General features: G+C 41.1%; 1 protein-coding gene across 1 annotated transcript in view; it reads right to left on the bottom strand.

The window, feature by feature from the left end:
- The window catches only part of THSD7B (thrombospondin type 1 domain containing 7B), a 578,528-nt gene that overhangs the window by 177,178 nt on the left and 379,252 nt on the right, over nucleotides 1-22,098 (bottom strand). The gene's annotated exons all lie outside the window — the stretch shown is intronic.

Here is a 22,098-nt window from a genome sequence, read left to right as displayed (position 1 = left end):
CAGACACTCTGGCGCTAGTAATTTATTCCCGGGGCAACGGAGTCAGGGAAATGAGTTGTGTTTGCCCTCCTTCTGTCGTCCTCGAAACATGAATGGAAGCCCAGCTTTCCTTGATTAGCAGGCTTCCTTCCAAACATGGAGCAGCAACCCAGGGGAGGGAGGGGGAAGGAAGTGGGCACAAAGGAAAGGCAAAAGGCAGCACGGGAGGCTGGGAGGCCGCTCGCGCCGTTCGCCTTTCCCCAGGACAAGGGGCATGTGGGCAAGCCAGCCGCCCCTTGTCCTGGGGAAAGGCAAAAGGCAGTACGGGAGGCTGGGAGGCCACCTGCACCATTCGTCTTTCCCCAGGAAAAGGGGCGTGCGGGCAAGCCGGCCGCCCCTTGTCTTGCGGGGCAGGTGAATGGCGCGGGCAGCCTCCGAGCCACTTGCGCTGCTGCCAGCTCCACAGTGCACCGGGACAGCCGGCTTGCTGCATGGGCAGGGGCAACTCAGGAGTGCACGCACGTGCAACAGCCTGACTACGGTTGCCCTGGGCGCTGGCCTCCCCGATTCCCGATTTCACACCAGAAACAAGACTTGATCGGTTAGAATTGGGAACCTGCGTTCGGCAGCAGCCCAGATCCACGATCGGCTTAATCAGGATTTATTTCTGGATCGTGCCCATGTCTAATCAGGATCACTTGGGTTATCCACGTCAGGGTTATCAGAATAACTAGAACACTCCCTACTATACAAACACATACACAACTGGGGCACACCAATCACAGCAGCGTCCTCTGCCCTTTCTAACCTTTGTTAGGATTTTTTCCTCTTTCCTTCCTCTTCACTTCTTGCCCCAGCCATAAAACCATCAAATAAATTGAAGACTTGGCAGCTGCTGTGCCCCCCAAGCAGCTTGTATGTCTTGTCCTATACTCTTACTTTACCACTGGCTTCCCAATTGTTACATTTTGGGGAAACCTGCTGGAAATAGCTTGACAGAGTAAACAGAAAAGCAATTGCAATTCTTTCCCCCCATTCTTGCCTTCAGCGAGCCCATCAATCTATGCCAAGAATGGGTTTGCTCTGAGAGGACAGCCTTTACTCATACATTTTAGATGCCACTGTGTCCCAGCATCCATGAGTGAATTTTACTTTGTATTAATGACTAATACCATAGGTTTGCACATTCAGCACCTGTCAAGTTTTCCTTTTAAATTGTAAAGTGCTTAAGCCAACTACAGCTATTCTCTAGATATTAAGAGAGATATTAACACAATCCAGCTGAGTTGCATCAAAAAGTGTATTTCACTCTACTTTACTTTCCAACAAAGTTTTTCATTAACATTCTTAGCATCAGTTTTAACAAAAGATTATCAAAATTACTTCTTCTCAAGATCCAGCAGCCTTAATGAAAGACTTTTCCTATTTCCTTTTCAATAGAAGTGATTTTTCAGCATTAACAATTTGTGTGTGGGGGGGGGGGGAGACCTAGTTCAGTAGAAATCTATTTGACCTTCACACACAACATTCAATTTGAAGACCAGCACAATGCATATTTGTCTGAGTTCATAATTAAAGAAGATTAACATGCCTTTCTTGACCATGAGGCTTAAGGGGGGAAAGTTTCATAATACAGACTACAAAATAGGCTGACCTCAAATTAGCTTTTAACAGGCATTTGCTTAAGGGTTCTCCTTGCGAGTAATATTAAAAGTACACAGTACCTTTGGACATAAGAATAAAATGAATGATGCTATTAATACAGGCAGTGAGACAAAACCTAATATTTGGGCACAGATAACATTAATGTACAATGATGTACAATGAGAATAAAACAGTACAAAAATTCAATAATCAATCAAATACATTTTTCTGAGAACAACAGTAAAACAGGGTTGCACTTACCTGTAACTGTTGTTCAGTGATATCTTCTGCACAGGCCCACATGGGACTGTGCATATGTAGGCCAGCTGTCTGGTAGAATTGTGTAGCTTTAAGACCGCAAATGGAGCACTTTCTCCCTCAGAAAGTGCTTGTGCGGCTGCTTTTCCACCCAAACAGCCCAAGCCCTGGGAGGGGTGCCACCCTATTCATGTTATAATAGGGAGCTCACAGTGGAGCAGGAGGGATGGTATATGCGCCTGCACAGAGGACTTCAAGGAAAAATAGTTACAGGTAAGTGAAACCCTATTTTCATTTTCTGTCTTCAGTGCAGTCCCACATGGGAGTCTAGCAAACTATTCACCATAGGAGTGGGGGGTGATGCTTTTCATTGAAACAGGAACTGTAGACCTGCTTGTTCCACTACAGCATCTCTTCTCTTGTTGACATCCACTGTGTAGAGTCTCATGAAGGTGTCCACCAATGACTAAGTAGCTGCTTTACAGATATCCTGTATGGATATACCACTGAAGAAATCTGTGGATGATGCTTGGGGTCTAGTGGAATGCGCATGTAACTCTAAGGTGCAAGGTAGTTGTACTTAATTGGAAGCACAGTCTAATAGTTTGCACTACCTATCTTGAAATGGTTTGAGATGAGGCTACGGTCTAAGTAGAATAGGATGGCTCTCCTAACATTGAGCAGATGGAAGGCCTTCTCTGCTTCAGAATCAGGGGATGGAAAAAGGCTGGGAGTACTATGTCCTGAGAAGTATGAAATTTGGACACCACCTTAGGAAGGAACTGAAGGCTTGTCCTAAGGACTACTTCCTCTGTATGTATCTTAATAAAAGGGGAATCCCTCCTTAGTGCAGCCATCTCACTAACATGTCTTGCCAATGTGATCACCACTGGGAAGGCTACTTTCATCAATAGTAACATCAAAGAACAAGTAGCTATGGGTTCAAATGGATATTAGTTTGGTTAAAAGCAGGTAAAGGGACCACTGTGGCACATTAGCCAACACTGAGGAAAAGTATAATGTGAGCCAACAGTTTGAGGAAAAGTATAATGTGAGAATTTGTCATCAACCGGAGAGTGGAAGGAGCAGATTGCAGTTATATGTGCTGTAACAGAAGAGTCTGACAGGCCTGCTATTTTAAGGCTGAGAAGGTATCCAAGCAGTTGAGATTGTCAGACTGTGGCTTGATAAAAGTTGCAATCCAGACTATCTCTTGCCATTAGACATGAGTCCATTGGTTTCAAAAGATTTTACTGAATATAAACAACCATTATAGTCCACTGGCCAAGATGCAATATCTTAGCTGGTACACGTGTATTGTTACGAATGAAGGTAGAGGTTAAGGTACAGAGTAGCATAGCCCATCAATTCCCATCCTCCCCCCACAGTTCTCAAAACAAACGGCTTGAAACTGAGAGAGTGAAACTTTCCCAAGGCTGGAAAGACTGTAGTCAAAACATTCCTCTTCTTTGAGATAACTGTTACTGTACTGCTTGTCACCTGCAAAAGAAGAGCTTAAAACACTGACAGGATTAAAATGGAGTCTCTCTGGTTAAATCACACAAGGAACTTATGTCAGACCTGACAGAGATTGGGCATGAAGAGGGTGATACCCCTTGAGACTCTGCCCAGGCTGCAAACCACTCCCACTTCCATGTGTATGACAGCTTTGGAGGCATTCAGCAGTACCTCAGCTACTCTATTTGAAAAGGTTGTCCCTATAGAATCCAGGCTGTAAGTTGCAGTATATTGTGATGCCTTGCTTGACTGCAGTGTAACAGATCTGAGGCCAGAGGGAAGTGAATATAGTGATTCATGGGTAGTGCCAATAGTAGATGAAACCACAGTTGTCAAGACCAGAAAGGTGTCACCATGATGCACCTGGTGCTCTCTGCTTCTATCTTGCCAAAACAATAGTAGGAGCAGGAAGGCATAAAACAGGGCTCCCGTCCACCAGATTTGGAAGGCATCTCCTATCGACAACCTGTCATTCCCTTCATGGGAACAAAACAGAGGGGCTTTGGAGGGCCTTGTAGCGAACAGATCTACATCAAAGCCTCCCCCTCCATTGCCTGAAGACCTGTTGGAGATAATATTCCCTTCATGACAATTTGTGATTGGAGGACCCTAGACTGCTTAAGTGGTCTGACAGCAGGTTGATAGAACCAGCAATGTGGATAGTCTTGGAGGGAGAACCATGTTGTACAACCCATCCCCAAATTTGTATTGCCTCTGTGCATAGTGTCTATGATGCCGTGCCCCCTTGTTTGTTCACACAGAACATGACCATCATGTTGTTGATGTGGAATTGAACTACTTTGTTGGTTACCATATCTGCAAAAGAGATAAAAGTATAACGAATGGCTTGCATCTCCAAAATTATGTGAAGAGACCTTTCCAGATCCCATGAGTTGAGGTTTGTTGGCAATGGTCTGCCCACCCCTCCAGGATGCATTTGTTGTGATCATGTTCTCAACGCCTGGGGTACCAAAGGCCACTCCCCGAAGAAGGTGGGCATTCTCTGACCACCACCTCAAAGGCCGAATGACAGCCCATGGGATAGAATAGTTCCTGGCTTGTGAATTTACCATTTGGGTTATGCACTCCAGGAACCAAAGTTGTAACCTCCTCGTGTACATTCTTGCCAAGGACACCACTGAAGTGGCTGAAGCCATAAGACTGAGCAATGTCTGAATTTTTAATGCTGACTGAAATCTAGTCACTGAGAAGGAGCTGACCAAGTATTTTATCTTACATGCTCTCTCAAGTGGTAGGAAAGCTCTCTTACAGACCAAGTTTAAAGATGCCCCTGTGAATTGAACTATACAGGATTTCTTCCAATTCCACAGCTACTCTATGGCATTGCTATTTGGATCTTGGTGATTACAAAACCTTTTGATCCTTCCTTTGCCAATTTATACAGAGGATAATAGGCATTCCTCAACGTGTCTCAAATGTATCTCTCAGGGCTGAATTAGGCCAAAAGTTGCTGGAAGCTAGAGCATGCTTTAACTTAAGAATAAAGACCATCTTCACCACAAAAAGGGAAAGTCTGTTTTTAAAAACAAAAAAACAAGATGTTTACTATTCTGCTTCGATGAAGATTATTGATGCAAGGTTATGGCAGTTGGAGCTCAGAACCGAAGATATTCTAGTGCAGGATAAGGCAGAGACCCTATCTACTATTAAGCGTTGTCTTATTCACCTTGATTATAATACTATGGTGATACAGGCTCTTAGAGTTTGCTCAACCCAATTTCTTGGTGTCTTACCTCCACAGTCCTTACTATCCTACATGAGAAATTTAACAGCTTTTCATTATATTCAGGCATTTGCCCTGGCTTGATTGAATATTCACCCCTGTGAAGTACTGAATGGCAGATTTTATCATATTCCACACTCATATCATCTTTGTTTTTGTGGTCAGGGTAAAACTGACACTTTGTCTCATAAACAAGTAGAATGTCCTCTTTTTACTGTTTTTAGGAATTGTTGGATTATACCTCTTTTTGACTTGTGCTCCAATTAATAATTCTCAGGGGGAGATTCTTCCCTGATGCCTGACAGTGATCCAAATTTCTGTCTAGCATATTTTCCATTAGAAATTATTTTATTATTCTATTAGTCATTGCTCAAGATAATTTGATCATAGGAGCTCTGAAAAGGAAAGGAAGATTTCTTCCAATTGATGGCCAGACCCCAATTCCTACAGGTGGCAATAGTGAGGTTAATGTGGTCTTGTAGGACCTCTGGCAACTGTGCAGTGATCAACCAGTCTTCCAGGTAGGGGTAGATAGAATATTCTGCCATTCTAAGGTGGACAACCACTACTGCCATGAATTTGGTGAACACTCACGGGGTGGTTGCCGTATCAAATGGCAGGACTTTGTCTTGATAAATTTGATAGTCATATTGAAACCATACGAATGTATGGTGCGCTGGATGTATTCGTATCTGGAGCAGGTGTCCCAGAGGTCCAAAACTACAAACCAGGAGCCTGGCGGTAGCATAAAGTCTTTGCCAGGATCAGGTTCAAGGTGAATCCATGGGGAACTGGATGACAGACATTTTCCCAATCAGCTGCATAAGGAGGAGGAATATAGTAAGGATTCCAGAAAGGGCACTGGTAAGAACAAGGGCCCTGTAGTGCAGACTGGTTTTGGTTCCAATCTTCCAATTTTGAATGGTGCAGGACTGGTTCCCTTTTGTCTTCCAATAATGAGAAAGAGGGGGAATGTGAGCAGATCAAGGGCTTCTTGGGCACATCAATTATCTTGAGGTCCTTTCTTATGGTTTTTTGGATCTGCAATTCTCAGGTGAGATACTGTGGCCTTCTGTTTTTTGTGACACTTGGACTTTGTTCTAGCCTTCTTGGCTGTTGGTTCTGGGATGCTGTAGGGCAAGCCATCGACTTCCAGTAAGCAAGAGCACCCCGGATGCAGATCTGACCACAATCCAACTTGCATTGGAGTTGAGGAAAGGACTCTGGATGTTGGCTCTGACAGATCCCTTGATCTAGAACAGGGTCAGCTCTGACTTCCTGCCAGATCCAAGGCAGAAGGTCACTATAATGCATTAAGTAACTATAAGTTAACTTGGAGTCTCCGGGTGGTGTAGAATGCAGCAGCTTGGCTATTACTGGGAGTTAAGAAGACCATGAATATTACTCTCATTCTACAGTCACTCGATTGGCTGCCTATCAGTTAATGAGCCAATTCAAGATATTGGCTATCACCTAGAAAACTCTTCATGGCCTTGGTCCATTATATCTACAGGACCACCTCTCTCCCTATATTCCACAGCAGCAGTTTCGCTCATCTGAACAGGGCCACCTTGCACATGGGCTCATCTGTGCAGGTGCCACCTTGCACATGGGCAAAATCAACAGCCGCTCATGCACATGCATTCTCTGTGGTAGCCTCTACTTTATGGAGTGGTCTACCTGAGGAAGTTAGGAAAGCTCCCACTTTCCTGGCCTTCCGCAAATAATGCAAAACTGAATTATTCAAGAGGGCTTTTCCCCCAGATAAGAGGGTGTACTGTAAGGAAGAGGTCTGAGAGAGATCCATTAGTAAAGGGATAGGGAGAGAACACAGAATTTATTACTATTGCTGCAAATACACCCCACTACTACTGCTATAAGTATGATCCACTTGGTAGTTCCAGTGTTGTTTAATATGTCAGTCTTATAATTGCTTATGCTCTGTTTCAGCATTTCTTCAGCTCTAGATTCGGATTTCTATGGGTTTTTAAAAATCTTTGCAAATTTGGATGTATATACCCATTACATGTTTTACTAAAATGTCTTTGATCCTGAGTGTACTGACTCACACTGTGTAATCCCCCATGAGTGTCAGTGAGAAAGGCAGATTTTAAATAACATAAATAAATAAAATATCCCTGCTCACTTCTCTGCCACTATTGTGTCCATATAATGCTGTCCAGCAAGGATTTTACAAGCTATTGGTGGGGGGGGGGCTCTTTTCCAAGACAGGAGAGGTGGTTAATCCAGAAAACATGCAGGCTCACTGTGACTCTTTTGCAATGCATTTTGTAGATAAAATCACTTGCATCCACTGTGGCCTGGATGCCATGACTCATTGAGTCAAATCACAGGAGCATAGTCGTCTTAGTTGTATGGATGGATTTCAGTTGGTAAGGCCTCATGAAATGAACAACCTGATCAGAAGGGTGGAATCCACCCTGTCCAGATTTGATCCTTGCCTTGGGGGTGGTTGCTGTGAAGCTGGGCTAGTTTGCTTAAGGTATTACAGGAGGTAATAAATGCCTATCTATGGGAGGGTGTCTTTCCAGCATTCTTGAAAGAGGTGGTGAAGAGACCCCTCATACAGAAGACATCCCTGGACGTCAATGGCCTAAACAACTACCACCCAGTGACCAATATCCTTTTCATGGGGAAGGAGCCTGATGGAGTGGGGTGAGTGCTATGCAGCTTCAGGAAGTCTTGGAGGAGGCAGATTGACTATACATATTTCAATTCTGATTCAGGCCTGAGTTTTGGTCAGAAAGAATGCTGGCCACTTTCAAGAATGATTTTCACTAGGAAAATGGCTAGGGTTGTATCCCTGTTAATTCTCCTGGACCTGTCAGCAGCTTTTGATACCATTGACCATGACATCCTTCTAAAAAGGCTGGTCAGGCTAGGGGGAAGGGTTACCCCGCTCCAGTGGTTCCATTCATACATGGCTGACAGATTTCAGAAGGTGGTGCTGGGGGATTGCTGCTCAGCCCCAGAACACTTACGCTGCCCACAGTAAATGTTCTTTACTCATTTTTCAACATCTGTATGGAACTGCTGGGAGAGATTGTCTAGGTATTTGGAGTAAAGTGTCACCAACATGCAGATAACATCCATGTCTATTTCTCCTTAAAAGCTGAGCTAGGAGGATCTGTGGAAGTCCTGGAGAAGGTAATGAAATGGATCATGGCCAATAAACTGAAGCTTAATGAAGATAAGAATGAGATGAGATACTCTTATCAAGCCTTGCTCTCTGTCCTGCAACCTGTAGAAGTAAGCAGGTGGCAATCAGAACCATGGTGTTTTCAATGGTAGCACCTCGTCTTTGGATTGACCTCCCCTTGAGGCTCCCATAGCACCTGCTTTACTCTTTTCTTCACTCCAGGACCAAACATTTCTTTTTATTCATGCTTTTAACTAAAGGGGTTCCATTTTTTAAAGATGTTTTTAGTCTGCTCCTAGCCTGTTCTATCAGTATCATTTTAGATGGCTGCTCTAACATGCCCTTCCCCTGCTGCTGAGCTCCCAGAGAAAAACAGGAGTGAGGGCATGTTAGAGCTGCAGCAGCAGATCCCTCTGCTGTCATTGTGGCTGGAGTTTTGCCAACGTGGCAGCTTCCTCCAGAGCAGCTCCCTGGGAGCAGGCAGCCCGCAGGACGCCCTGGGAGAGAGAAGCAGCTGTCTGTTCCCAAACAATCTTTGGGGACCCTCGTGTCCAGCAGGCTTGTGACTACAGGAACAATTTGCAACAGCTGCTGCTGCTGCCGGCTTTCTCTGGCTCTTCAGCCAGCGATTCTCACAGAGAGGGGAAGGACACTCTGATTTCACTTCCCAGGTAAACTTACGGGACCAATCAAGTGTTCTCCACATGAAAGAAGTTACTTCGAGCTTGGCTCTTAGTGTTTCATTAGCCAAGGTGTTATATTAAAGGGTCTGACAACATAGTATACAAGAATTAAACATGACAGCTTTACAAAATATATCTTGTATAAAGTTTTCAAGAATGAAAGAGTGCACAGTAGCTATCACATTGCCTTTTTTTAAAAAGAGTAACATGCAACTAATTAAAGGTTATTCTGCTATTGAACATATGACCTGCCTTCTGAATTACATTGTTTCATTGTATGAACACAAAAGTATCAAACTGCTTTATTCATGAGCACGGCTCATTAAAGAACAAGAGCTATTCTTGCTTTAAAATTATTATTGTGGATTCTATTTCGGAAAGAATTTATAATATAATGGTACTCACAACAATGCTTGTGCTTAAAAACCAACAGGAATTCTCACTCTTTCTCTATGTTGCCAAAACTTATAGTTATGTTCTTATCATAAAACATTAACTGAATGGGCTCTTTCCTTAAAGTAATGCTTGTGGCTTGGGTTTTGGTGGTAGTTGTTTTTTTCAAATTTGATATTATACTTCATGGTAATTCTCATTTGAGTTTGAACAATGCTATGCTGGAGGTGTTCTTTCCTTATCAAAACAGTTTAGCACACAGAAAAATCAACATTATTTTAAGCCACTTTTTAAACTTCGATATAGAAGTAATGCCTTAAGGACAGTAGAATAGTATTGTCGAAGGCTTTCACGGCCGGAGAACGATGGTTGTTGTGGGTTTTCCGGGCTGTATTGCCATGGTCTTGGCATTGTAGTTCCTGACGTTTCACCAGCAGCTGTGGCTGGCATCTTCAGAGGTGTAGCACCAAAAGACAGAGATCTCTCAGTGTCACAGTGTCACATCTCCCTGTGACACTGAGAGATCTCTGTCTTTTGGTGCTACACCTCTGAAGATGCCAGCCACAGCTGCTGACGAAACGTCAAGAACTACAATGCCAAGACCACGGCAATACAGCCCAGAAAACCCACAACAACCACAGTAGAATAGTGTTTGGAGTTTCCTGGCCCTGTTGCATTTATTGCAGGGAAGCCAAACTCTGTCACAGTTAAGATCATGGAACTGTATTTCTCCAAGGATGTTATACCGTACTGCTATACATATATTTTTTACTATGAGAATAAAAAGAACTTGGGAGCAACAGTACATGACAAATTGAGGAAAGGGATAATCTAAGCAATTTTCTCCCCATGCAACTTTTTGGTTTTAACTAGAGATGAGCATGAACAGGAAAAAAACCTGAACACGATGTTTGTTGTTCGTTGCCATCCACGAACAGGGATTCATGAACATCGACAAACATGACCTGTTCACGAACATGTTCATGGTTGGATGTTCGTGGGGGCCAGAACTGCCCCCTTGGGACTTAGAGAGCCCATATTTGCAGGGAGTGTTCAGCAGGCTCTCCTCCAGCCATCAGCCAAGTTTGGTCAAGATTGCAATACGGATCTCGGAGTTATACATTCCAAAAGCTAGCGCCCCCAGGAAACTCCCATTCAATACAATAGGAGCCATCAGTTGACTTTGGCCCCATTTCAAGAGGTGGGCCCCATTTCAAGAGGTGGACCTCAGAGGTCCCATAGAACAATACAGGAAGTCTGTGGTTGGCGGTCAGAACTGCCTAACAGGGTTTGGAGGGATGAGATTGGTGTTCCCATGGCTATAGAAGACCCCCCCTCCCCCCTGCTCTTTGCTCCCATGTAACAAAATGGGAGCTCCATGCTTGGAAGAGAGACCTGCCTATCAAGGTAAGTTGGGTTTAGATTGGGGTTTCCAGGGCAACAGAAGGAGTTCAGACAGAGTTCAGACAGTCCCTGCCTACATTGCCAAGGGAATTGATTGCAGGTGCCAGACTGTCTGGCTTTACGAACGGCTGACGAACACCATGAGCAGGGCTTGGAATGAACACATGTTCATGGGGAACGGGGCCTCACGAACAGCTTGCTTGCGAACAGCTGATTGGGCTGTTTGTGGCTTTTTTTTTGTTCGTATAGCTGTTCGTGCCCATCTCTAGTTTTAACCTCAGTGAGTCCACTGTGTAAAATTAAAACTCCTGCCCCCTCCACCCGAATAATTCCTTCACAAAACAAATAAAAAGAATCCTGGAACTACAAACAATGTTGTGCCACACTAAATCCAAGTACAGATAAAAAGATGCAAAGAACCATTAATATTACTCAGGTGCTCTTCAAGGCTTAAGCCTGCTCCAGAGCTAGGCTTTATGTTCATAGAGTAATTTTGGTTCAGGTGCTCTGAGCACACAACCAGGCATATGGAAGACCCAACTGCACAATCTTCTGGATTTTTTGAAGGAGGAAAAAAATTCTTTTCAGGATGAAGTGCAAAGTGGCCTTGTCACATTTTATAACATGAGTGTGCTGGGAAGGGGCATATGTGCCCATTCCTCCCACACTGGAATAGGGTTTCAGTCCCAGATAGGGGTCTGAACGAAGCCTTAGTTTGAAATCTGTCTTTAGTGCTTGGATGCCTTGAAAGGTGAAGCAATAATGGAGAAGTGTGTGCAGCTGATCCTTCAAATACTGATCAAGTTTTCATATTTTCTGAACAACCCAAGTGGCTGAGCCTTGAGTCCTCGCATCCCTCTTTTTATTCATGAATTACCAGATGTATACTACTTTTTCATTGAGAAAAATAGCAAGATTCTTCATGGTAATTTGGACATTTCCGTAAGTTGGTTTTTAGACCTCTTGTTTGCCCCATCATGTTTCAGAAATTTCAGCATGGCTGAAAGATAAGTTCAGCTGCATTCCAAACTACTCATCATTCTTTGGACCCAGGATGCAGAAACTGTGGCAACTTACAATTTCCCAGGGACCTTGTTCACAGGAACTTCCGACTGGTAAAGCTTTATGGCATAATGATGGTCAAAGAAACAACTCTGCTCTTATGCTGCTGCTGGAAAATAAGTTTTGGGGAAAGGGCATCAGAGTTGGGAAGACTTTTAGGTTGGGGTTACCAACTCTGGCTTGGAAAATTCCTGGAGATTTAGAGGTGTATCTTGGGGAGGGAGGGGCTTGGGGAGGAGAAGGAGCTCAACAGAGTCTAATGCCATATAGTTCTTCTTCCAAAGGAGCAATTTTCTCCAGGGGAAGTGATCTCTGTAGTCTGGATCTGAAATTCTGGGAATTCTCCAGGCCACACCTGCAGTTTGGAAAACTACTTCTAGGTCTTGTTATGTTTCTGATTACATTAATGACAGCATTCTGAGGCACAAGTACCTTGATAACAGCAAACTTTATATCAAGCCATTTTGTGCCTGATCCAGATAAAGCATACATAAGTTTGCTTTAAGAGTGCTCATTCCAAATGGAGACAAGATAATCTAGTTCATTCTAATTCCAGCTGTAACCTTAGCATTAAGAGATCGATATAATCACAAGTCTATTAGATGTTGAAGTGATGTTCTGCATTGGTCTGGGGACAGAAATGGTTAAGAGTATTGGGATGGGCAACTAACCCCCACCCCTGCCATGAAATTTACATGCAATTAGGGATGAGCAAATGTTCCTCATTTTATTTCTTTTTGTGTTTAAAAATATTTTTGACAATAGCTTCAAAATTAACATTAGGAAGTCTACATTTTACTGGAAAAATGTGATATGCAGAAACAAGATTCAGAAGTTTGATTTGCACAAAGGAGAAGCAAAGAAGAATTTGGGACTAAAGGCACAGAGGTGAGAAAGACATCATAAATTCCAACCTCTTTGAAGATACTCATGTGGACGATGGTCCAATTAATCATGTAAATGAACAGTGAATCCCCTTAAAAGTTGGTTATACAAGTAGGATTCAAAAGAGATTCTATGCCAATCCTAACCAGCCATAATGTGATTGCTTTGGTAAATAAATAACAGTAATCATAGTTGGTATGCTCTTTGGAGCATTTTAATTGTTTCATACCTTGCCTCAGTATTCCTTATAAGAACCTTGTAAACAATTAGTATTATTATTCTCATGCTGAAGACGGTAAGGGGAGAGGAGGATGAGGTTGACAGAACAGTGACTTGGCCTAAGGCCATTTTCTAAAATCATAACTGGGAGGGTTTGTAATCTGAAGTAGGACTATCAGATCTCTTATTCACTGCACTATACTAACTCTCAGAGAGAGCCCATCTCAGCTACAGCAACTCTACTCAACACAAGTTCTCACTGTAGAGACTACTATAATCCAGCTGTGAACTGCTGTCCAGTGGATGTTTTCTGTATGGGCTTCTGGGTTTTTAAAAACCTCAGACAGATATGCTTAAGCAATGTGCAAAGTATCATAATTTTGGCAAATACAAATCTCTTATATTAAGAGTAATTCCTCTAGTTTGAATGAGAATGAAGTGAGTTAACTCCTCCCACCGCCCAACAATGTGAATTAGGAGAGGAATAAGTTACTAATGGTGACCTGGACATAAAATAATAATTACAACAAAGCTGAATCTAGTTAGCAATGAAGTAAAACAGCTTGAAAACTTAACAAAGAAACAGAGAAGAAAAAGCCATCAATACTCATCTTAGGTGACCATATAGGATCCATCCCCCTGTTGCATTGTTAATGGAGCAATGGAATTTCACACTATGATAGTGGTCAAAGCAACTAACCAACCACATCTGTTACAAGAACTAAAGCCCTGTCCTTCAGAACCAGTCTTTTTCATGGTGTCTGTCCTTGAATACCAAAAAAGCCAGCACGAGTACACGTCAGTTCATGCATATACCTCTTAGAAACTCATTTTGATTGATAAAGGTTCTGTGGAGTTTCCTGAGGGATGTGCTCCTTGAGGAGCAGATTTGCAGCATGAACACTACCTGCCTTCACCTAGATTATTGCTAGAGGCCCTGATTTGTGTGCCCACTTCAACAGATGTATCAGATAAGTAGGCACGACAAACACGGCCTTTTCTGTTGTGGAACCCAAACTGTAGAATGCCCTCCCCATATAAATGCCAAATTTGATGTCCTTTACGTACCAGGCAAAAACATTTTTATTTTCCCAAGTTTCTATATGAAATATTTAAAAAACTTTATCTTGCTTTCCCCTTCACAAAGCTCTTTCTGTCTCATTCGCCAAGGACTTTATTTACTGTAAATCAATTACATGCTGATGTTTTATGATTGTAGGCCAGTTTTAGCGTAGTGGTTAAGAGTGGCAGGACTGTAATCTAGAAAACTGGGTTTAATTCCTCGTTCCTCCACTTGAAGCCAGCTGGGTGACTCTGGGTCAGTCACAGTTCTTGAAAACCTCTCTCAGCCCCATCCACCTCATAGGGTGATTGTTGTGGGGATAATAACAACATACCTTGTAAACCGCTCTGAGTGGGTGTTAAGTTATATATATAACTTAAGTTATATATATAACTTCAAGGGCGGTATATAAATCGAAGTTGTTGTTATTCTGTTTTATGTTTCTTTTCTCTTTTATCTAGCTTGTTTGATATTTTATATAATATATTGTTTTATAGTTTTTATAGCTGCAACTTGCTTCAAGGACATTATATTGAATATATATATTTGAATTTTTTTAAAAATGCATCACATAATAAATATATGAAGGCTGCCCACACTTTCTGATGCTTCCTTCTGTGCACCTATAAAATTGCTACACACGCATTTGCTGAGCTGCAAACCTGCTTAGAAATCCTTCCAAAATTTGTTCCAGAAACTCAAGGCCTAAACTCTCTACAAAGGTAACATTTAAAAACTTTTTGTCGTTTGCATAGAGACTGAGCACTCAGCAGCTAGAAATAAAGATGATACTTTTTAATGTTAATTTGTCCAAATACATTTTATGCATTTTAAAAACAACATATTAGTGTTATTTGCATTAGCCTCAGGAATAGGCTGTTACCAATTTTAATTTTAAAATAAGTTATGTATTTAATTAAAATTCATAAATGATGCAGCATGACTAAAATTATGTGAAAAGTATTATTTAAAACTACTATTACTTTCCTGAAAATACTTTAATTTTGCATTTTCCAAGTTATATCTCTCCATCATCCAATCATTTAATGCAGATCTGCTCATCAAATCTTACAAATCTAGGTTTACCAATTTCCTGCTGGCAGGCCCTTCCGCTGGCCTGTGGGAGCAAAATGGGGAAGGGGGTGATGACAGGTAGCATCCCAACACACTGATGCCATTCCCTGTGCGCCCAGGAGTGTGTCACTTCTGGGCACACGGGGAGTGATGTCAGCACGTTGCTGCTGATGTCACTGCATTACTTGCAAGGCCCTCCCGTAAAAAGTCTCATACCAGTTGCCAGGCTGTGCCTGGCCACCCTATAGGAATCAACATCACAATCACTCTAATAATCCTGAACCTATTCTTCAAAGTGCTCATTACGTTTGTCAATATGACCTCTCGCAAGGTAAGAGGTGGCATATGCTTACTTGTGCAAAGTTCTATGTGTCAGAAAACATTGTTACTGGCATTGCACATCTGTATTCTATAATACAGAATAGGCCCTATTTAAAAGTGACAGGAGGGACAACAGAAGGTATACGAGTGTTACTGCACACAACCAATTTCTTCTTTAAACTGCTTCCTCCACTGCAACAGTACAATGTTATCATACTAGCAGTGCAGGACTGACAGACAGCATCAAATTTAAGGTGGGACAAACACAATTGGTTTGGGCCCATTATCGTGCTACCAAAGCTAGAGCCTTCCATGGATAATACTCTAACTGCATTTGACAAATTTTCAAAATCTCGACTTCCGGTTTGGGATCCTTGGAGGTCTAACGCAGCTCTAATCATGGAGCTGACCGGGCTGCCGTTTAAGCGGCCGGCGGGGCAAAATCAAGCCCGTGGCCAACTGTTCTCAGGCGGAGAACAGACATAGAACGCTCAAGCACCTCAGGGCGTGTTGATCTCGGGCAAGGGGGGGTCCTACGCAACGGATCCTCTCCCGACCCTTGAGGTCCCACCCTAAGACAGGTCGGCTATAATCTCTGCGGCAGTCCTGGTGCCAATGCGGTTGGCATAAGACCTACATGCCCAAGCTTCAACAGGGGAAGAAAGAGTGGATGGGAATCTAAGATTGAAACAGCGATTACAACCCAAGAAAAGTGAATGAGAAGGTAAAGATCACTATCTCTTGAAACGGGACAGATTACTTAAAGTAAAGAAGAATTAAAGTAGACTTTTAAACTGCAACAGACCAAGTATAAGGAGGGGAGGACCCGGCAAGAATTATATTAGAAAAAGGACTAAGTTAAACGAAGCTTTTAAAGAAATTGGACTATTGTTTTGAATACCTGTGGCTAGAAGGAGATATCAGGCTGTGAGAAAGTTTCACCATCGCGAGAACTGCTGTGGGAAGTCGGGGAACAGGAAGTACGTAACAACAATAGAGTTGCTGGAGAGAGGCGGCCCTTGCCAGAGGGCAGGAAGTAGGGAATCGCCATTTTTGAAAGGGGAAGAGCCGCGGCTTCAGCAAAAGAGGAAGTAAGCCATATTGGATTACAAAAATCATAGAGGAACCATAGAGAAAAGACGCCCGACATTTTGGACTCTTTAAAAGTTTTTTTTGGAAAGACCGGGACATTTAAACTAAAAGGACATTAAATTAAACGCCATGGAGCTAAGGAAGAGAGCGGACTCGTGGGAGCGAGCGAAAGCAAGCCCCACGATGTCGAAAAAAGAGTGGCAATCGGCGATAGAGAATTTGGATAAAAAACTTTTAGAAGTGATTAAAGAGCTCAAGGACATGAAACCGGAGTTGGTGAAAGAGGTTAAAGAGGTTAAAGAGACAGTGAAAAATGAGCTGGCAGAAGTGAAGAAAGGTATGGAAACAATGCAAAATGACTTGCAGGGAACACAGCAAAGAGTCAAGGTAGTGGAAAGTGTGGTGGAGAACTTAGCAGATACGCAACGAACAGAGATGAGGGTGATGAGGGGGAGAATGGCGGTTGCGGAAAGTAAACATATGGAGAAGCAGCTGAGGTTTCGCGGCTTGCCGGAAGTGGAAGGAAAGACAGCTCAAGAACAGATCACTGAAGTGTTAGCTGAATACCTGGGGAAGGAGGAGGAGGAAGTTGTGGCTATCCTAGATGTGGTATATCGTGTAAATTCAAGAATCGCGACCCAGAGGAAACTACCAAGAGATGTGATTGTGCAATTCACAACCAGAAATATAAAAGAGAAGATTGTGACTAAACAGTTTCAAGATCCATTGGAGATTGATGGCAAGACGATTATTATCATGAAGGAATTACCCAGATCGGTGTTGTTAGATCGAAAAAAATATAAAGCTCTAATTCAGATTCTGAAGGACATGAAAATAAGGTACAGATGGGAACTACCAGAAGGAGTGTCCTTTGAATTTGGAGGAGCGAAAAAGCGCATTAGATCTGAATCAGAGATGGAGCAGTTTATAATGGACAATGAAAAGGACTTACCAGCAACAAGATTATGAATATGGAGTGCAAAGTTTTATCTTGGAATGTAAATGGACTTAATTCACCGAATAAGAGAAAAAGTATTTTCCACTGGCTATTAAAACAAAAATGTGATATTGTATGTTTGCAAGAGACTCATATTAGAAAACAGGATGCAAAGTATCTAAAATTCAATAAATTGGGCAGTGATTTTGTAGCGGCCTCTAATAAGAAAAAAAGGGGAGAGGTATTGTATATAAAAGAGGAGCTACAGCCAAAGTTAGTGATGAGAGATGCGGAAGCCAGATTTTTAGCAGTGGAATGTATATGGAATTTAAAGAGAGTATTGGTGATTGGAATCTATGCACCTAACGGAGCAAAAGAAAGCTTCTTTGAGGACTTGAGGAAGCAATTAGATGAACTTTCTTATGACCAGATAATTCTTGCAGGAGACTTCAATGGAGTGACAAACTTGGAACTAGATAAAAAGTTAGCAACTGCACAAAAGAAAAGAGGACTATTACCAAAGACGTTCTTTGTATTGACGCAACAGGAAACTTTAGAAGATGTATGGAGAAGACAAAATCCCAAAGGCAGACAATATACGTTTTTCTCCGCGAGACACTCTACGTTATCAAGAATTGATATGATCTGGGCCTCAAAAGACTTAGCGCTTTGGACTAAGGATGTGGAAATAATGCCTATGGTAGGCTCAGATCATAATCCAATTATGTGGAAGTTGGGGAAAAGGAGTAAAAGGAAAGGATGGAGAATAAATGAGGATTTGCTGCAAGAGGGAGAAAATATGGAGACGTTGAGAAGAGAAACAAAGTTTTTCATACAATATAACATGAATAGAGAAGTACCAACCAACAAGGTATGGGACACCTACAAGGCAGTAATTAGGGGCATATTAATGGACTTAAATGGAAGAGCCAGGGAAAAAAAAGAGGAGAAGAGACAGGAGATCACGGAGAAAATAAAAGCCAAAGAAATACAGTTAAAGAAAAGACCAGGGAAAAAGAAAATCTACCAGGACATTAAAATTCTTCAAGAACAGCTGACAGCAATGAATAACAAAGAATTGGAATGGAACCTTAAGAGAATGAATCAAAAGGCGTTCAAAGGCGCAAATAAACCTGGGAAATATTTGGCATGGCAATTGAAAAAGAGAAAGGAGAAGAAAATAATAAATAAAATCTGTGAGGACAATAAAGTGTACCTGGAACAGACAGCTATTAGCAGAGCCTTTTATAAATTTTATGCCAAATTGTATAATAAAAAAGAGGTGAATAAAGACTCAATAGCGACATATTTGGAGAAAATGAAGCTCCCAGTAATTTCGGAAGCTTGGAGAGACAAATTGAACAATGAAGTAACGGAGGAAGAAATAAGAAAGGCAATACAGTCAACAAACTTGGGAAAGGCGCCAGGACTTACAGCCAAATTTGGACTTACAATGGACTTACAGCCAAATTTTATAAGGTAATGGTTAATGAACTGGCACCATTCCTAAAAGATGTGATTAATGGTGTTTTAAAGGATCGACGGATCCCAGACACTTGGAGTGAAGCTAATATATCACTGATGCCCAAAGAGGGGCAAGATTTGACTAACGTGAAAAATTATAGACCTATATCGTTACTTAATAATGATTACAAAATGTTTGTGAAGATACTGGCGGAAAGAGTGAAGGGATGGCTCTCTGACGTTATTGAGGAGGAGCAAGCTGGTTTTTTGCCAAATAGACAAATCAAAGACAATTTAAGGACAGTTATAAATGCTATTGAATACTATGACAAACGTTGTGACAAGGAGGTTGGTTTCTTCTTTGTGGACGCTGAAAAAGCGTTTGACAATTTGAACTGGGACTTTATGTTTGCCACCATGGAAAAGCTACAAATGGGAGAAAGATTCATAAGAGCAGTAAAGGAAATTTACAGAGACCAGAGTGCAGCAATTGTGGTGAATAACGAGGTGACCAAGAAATTGACTATAGGTAAAGGAACAAGACAAGGTTGCCCATTGTCTCCACTGTTGTTTATTTTGGTTTTGGAAATACTGATGATACAGATACGAGAAGACAATGCAATCCGTGGAATAAAAATAAAGGACTTTTCCTATAAGGTCAGAGCATTTGCGGACGATATAATGCTAATTGTGGAAGATCCAATGGAGAATATGCCAAAAGTAATAGAGAAGATTAAGGAGTTTGGAGATTTGGCAGGATTTTATGTAAACAAAAAGAAATCAAAGATATTATATAAAAATATGACTAAACAAAAACAACAACTATTAATGGAAATAACAGACTGCGAAGTAACAAGTAAGGTGAAATATCTGGGAATTGAACTGACTGCAAAGAATATAGATTTATTTAAAAACAACTATGAGAAACTGTGGACTCAGATAGAGCAAGACTTGATTAAATGGAACAGACTGAACTTGTCATGGTTGGGAAGAATTGCAGTAATTAAGATGAATGTGTTGCCAAGAGTGATGTTTCTGTTACAGACAATACCAATTATCCGAGACTCTAAGCAGTTTGAAAAATGGCAGAGGAAAATATCAGATTTTGTTTGGGCAGGCAAAAAGCCTCAAGTGAAAATGAAAGTGTTACAAGATGCAAAAGAAAGAGGCGGAATGCAACTGCCCAACCTAAGACTTTATTATGACGCAATTTCTTTAGTGTGGTTGAAAGATTGGATGATGCTGAAAAACCGGAAATTAATGGCCTTAGAAGGATATAAAAAAATATTCGGATGGCATGCATACTTATGGTATGATAAAGTAAAAGCGGACTCTATGTTCTTACATCATTATATTCTGAGAAGCCTATTCACAACTTGGAAGAAGTACAGAAATTACCTACAAGATGGAACCTCCTCATGGGTGGTTCCATATGAAGTAATAGATCCGAGAACTGTCGATAATGAACAACAGTGTTTAACATACAAGGAGATAACCCGAATGGAATTTTCTAAACCCAAAATAAAGACGCAGGACGAGTTGTCTCCAAGTTACGATTGGTTTCAGTACAGACAGATCAGAGATCTTTATAATTCGGACTGTGTGAAGGGAGGGATAAGAATGGAGGATTCGGAATTAGAACAGGCACTTTTACAAGAGGATAAAAAGGAGATCTCTAAGGTATATAAAGTGCTGCTGAAATGGTATACTGAAGATGAAACAGTTAAAGTGCAAATGGTGAAGTGGGCTATAAACTTTAATAAGGAAATAACAATGGAGGCGTGGGAATACTTGTGGAAGAATACAGTGAAGATCACGACATGCACCAATATTAAAGAGAATGTCTACAAAATGATTTATCGTTGGTATATGACACCAAAGAAAATTGCGCTAGGGAATTTGAACACGTCTAATAAATGCTGGAAATGTAAAAAGCATGAGGGATCTTTGTATCATATGTGGTGGTCTTGTGAGGTAGCTAGGCAGTACTGGGGGGAAATAATAAGAGTAATAAGCGAGATTTTACAATTTCAAATTAATAAGAACCCAGAACTCCTGCTACTGAACTTGGGAATGGAGGACATTCCAGCACAATATAGGACATTGCTATTTTACATGACAGCAGCGGCTAGACTTTTGTACGCGCAAAAGTGGAAAGTGCAAGAAGTGCCAACTATTGAGGACTGGATATATAAATTGCTGTACATGGCGGAAATGGACAAAATGACAAGGAAACTGAGAGACCTTGATCCATGACAGTTCAACACGGATTGGGAGAAGCTGAAACAATATTTAGTGAAGAAATGGGAGGTGGGAGGAGAACTGTGGCAGTTTGAAAATTACTGAAATACAATAAAAGTAGAGGGAGGTGACTTTACTGGGGGGTGGAGAGTTAAATGAGAATTTCTAAGCAACTATTTTATTAGACTATTATATATAGCATTAAGTACTATAGGTGTTATTATAAGAATTATAATGATAGAAATTAACTAATTATAAGGATAGAAACTAATTAATTTCATTTCTGGCAATAATCGTATAATGGAGATAAGTTTAAAATTGCAATGAAGGAATTTAAGTAAGGTGGGAAAATATATATTAATGTATAGATCATGTATTAAATTGATTGAATTAGTTTGGAGGTATATATGGGTCAAATTGGTTGACTATTTTTGGTGGATAGTTGCATAATGGAAGAATAATATAATTATATAATTAAAATAGTATGAAGATAAGATATGTAGAAAAAGTAATATATAGAGTATAAGTTAAATTGGTTGACTTATATTGAATGTACTGTTTATAGAAGTATCTAAAATTATGCTAAATGAGGGATAAATTGTTTGTCCCATATTGAAGATGAGATTACAAGATAGAGTATAGAGTACCAAAATTAGCTAAATGATTATTATCAAAAGAAAATATGCCAAGAATGTATTATTTAGTTATGCATTATTTAGATGTTAAAGTAAGTAGGAAGACAGAAGGAGCACTGTGTTATATAGATAAGCTTAGAAGAAAGTGAAAGTTTACGTTTGATAGATAGAATAAATTAGAAATGAGTAAGGGAAAAGTGACAAGGGGTTGGAAAACTGTTGGAAGTCAACAAAAGGGGGGAAAGGGAGGGGGTTAGAATTGGAAAAATTAAAGGAAATTGATTGTAATGTACAATTTAATGACAATAAAAAAAAATTTAAA

Source organism: Eublepharis macularius, chromosome 2, assembly GCF_028583425.1.
Source record: "Eublepharis macularius isolate TG4126 chromosome 2, MPM_Emac_v1.0, whole genome shotgun sequence".
NCBI lineage: Eukaryota > Metazoa > Chordata > Lepidosauria > Squamata > Eublepharidae > Eublepharis > Eublepharis macularius.
The sequence above is the reverse complement of the archived record's forward strand: the minus strand, read 5'-3'. Positions and strand labels throughout refer to the sequence as shown.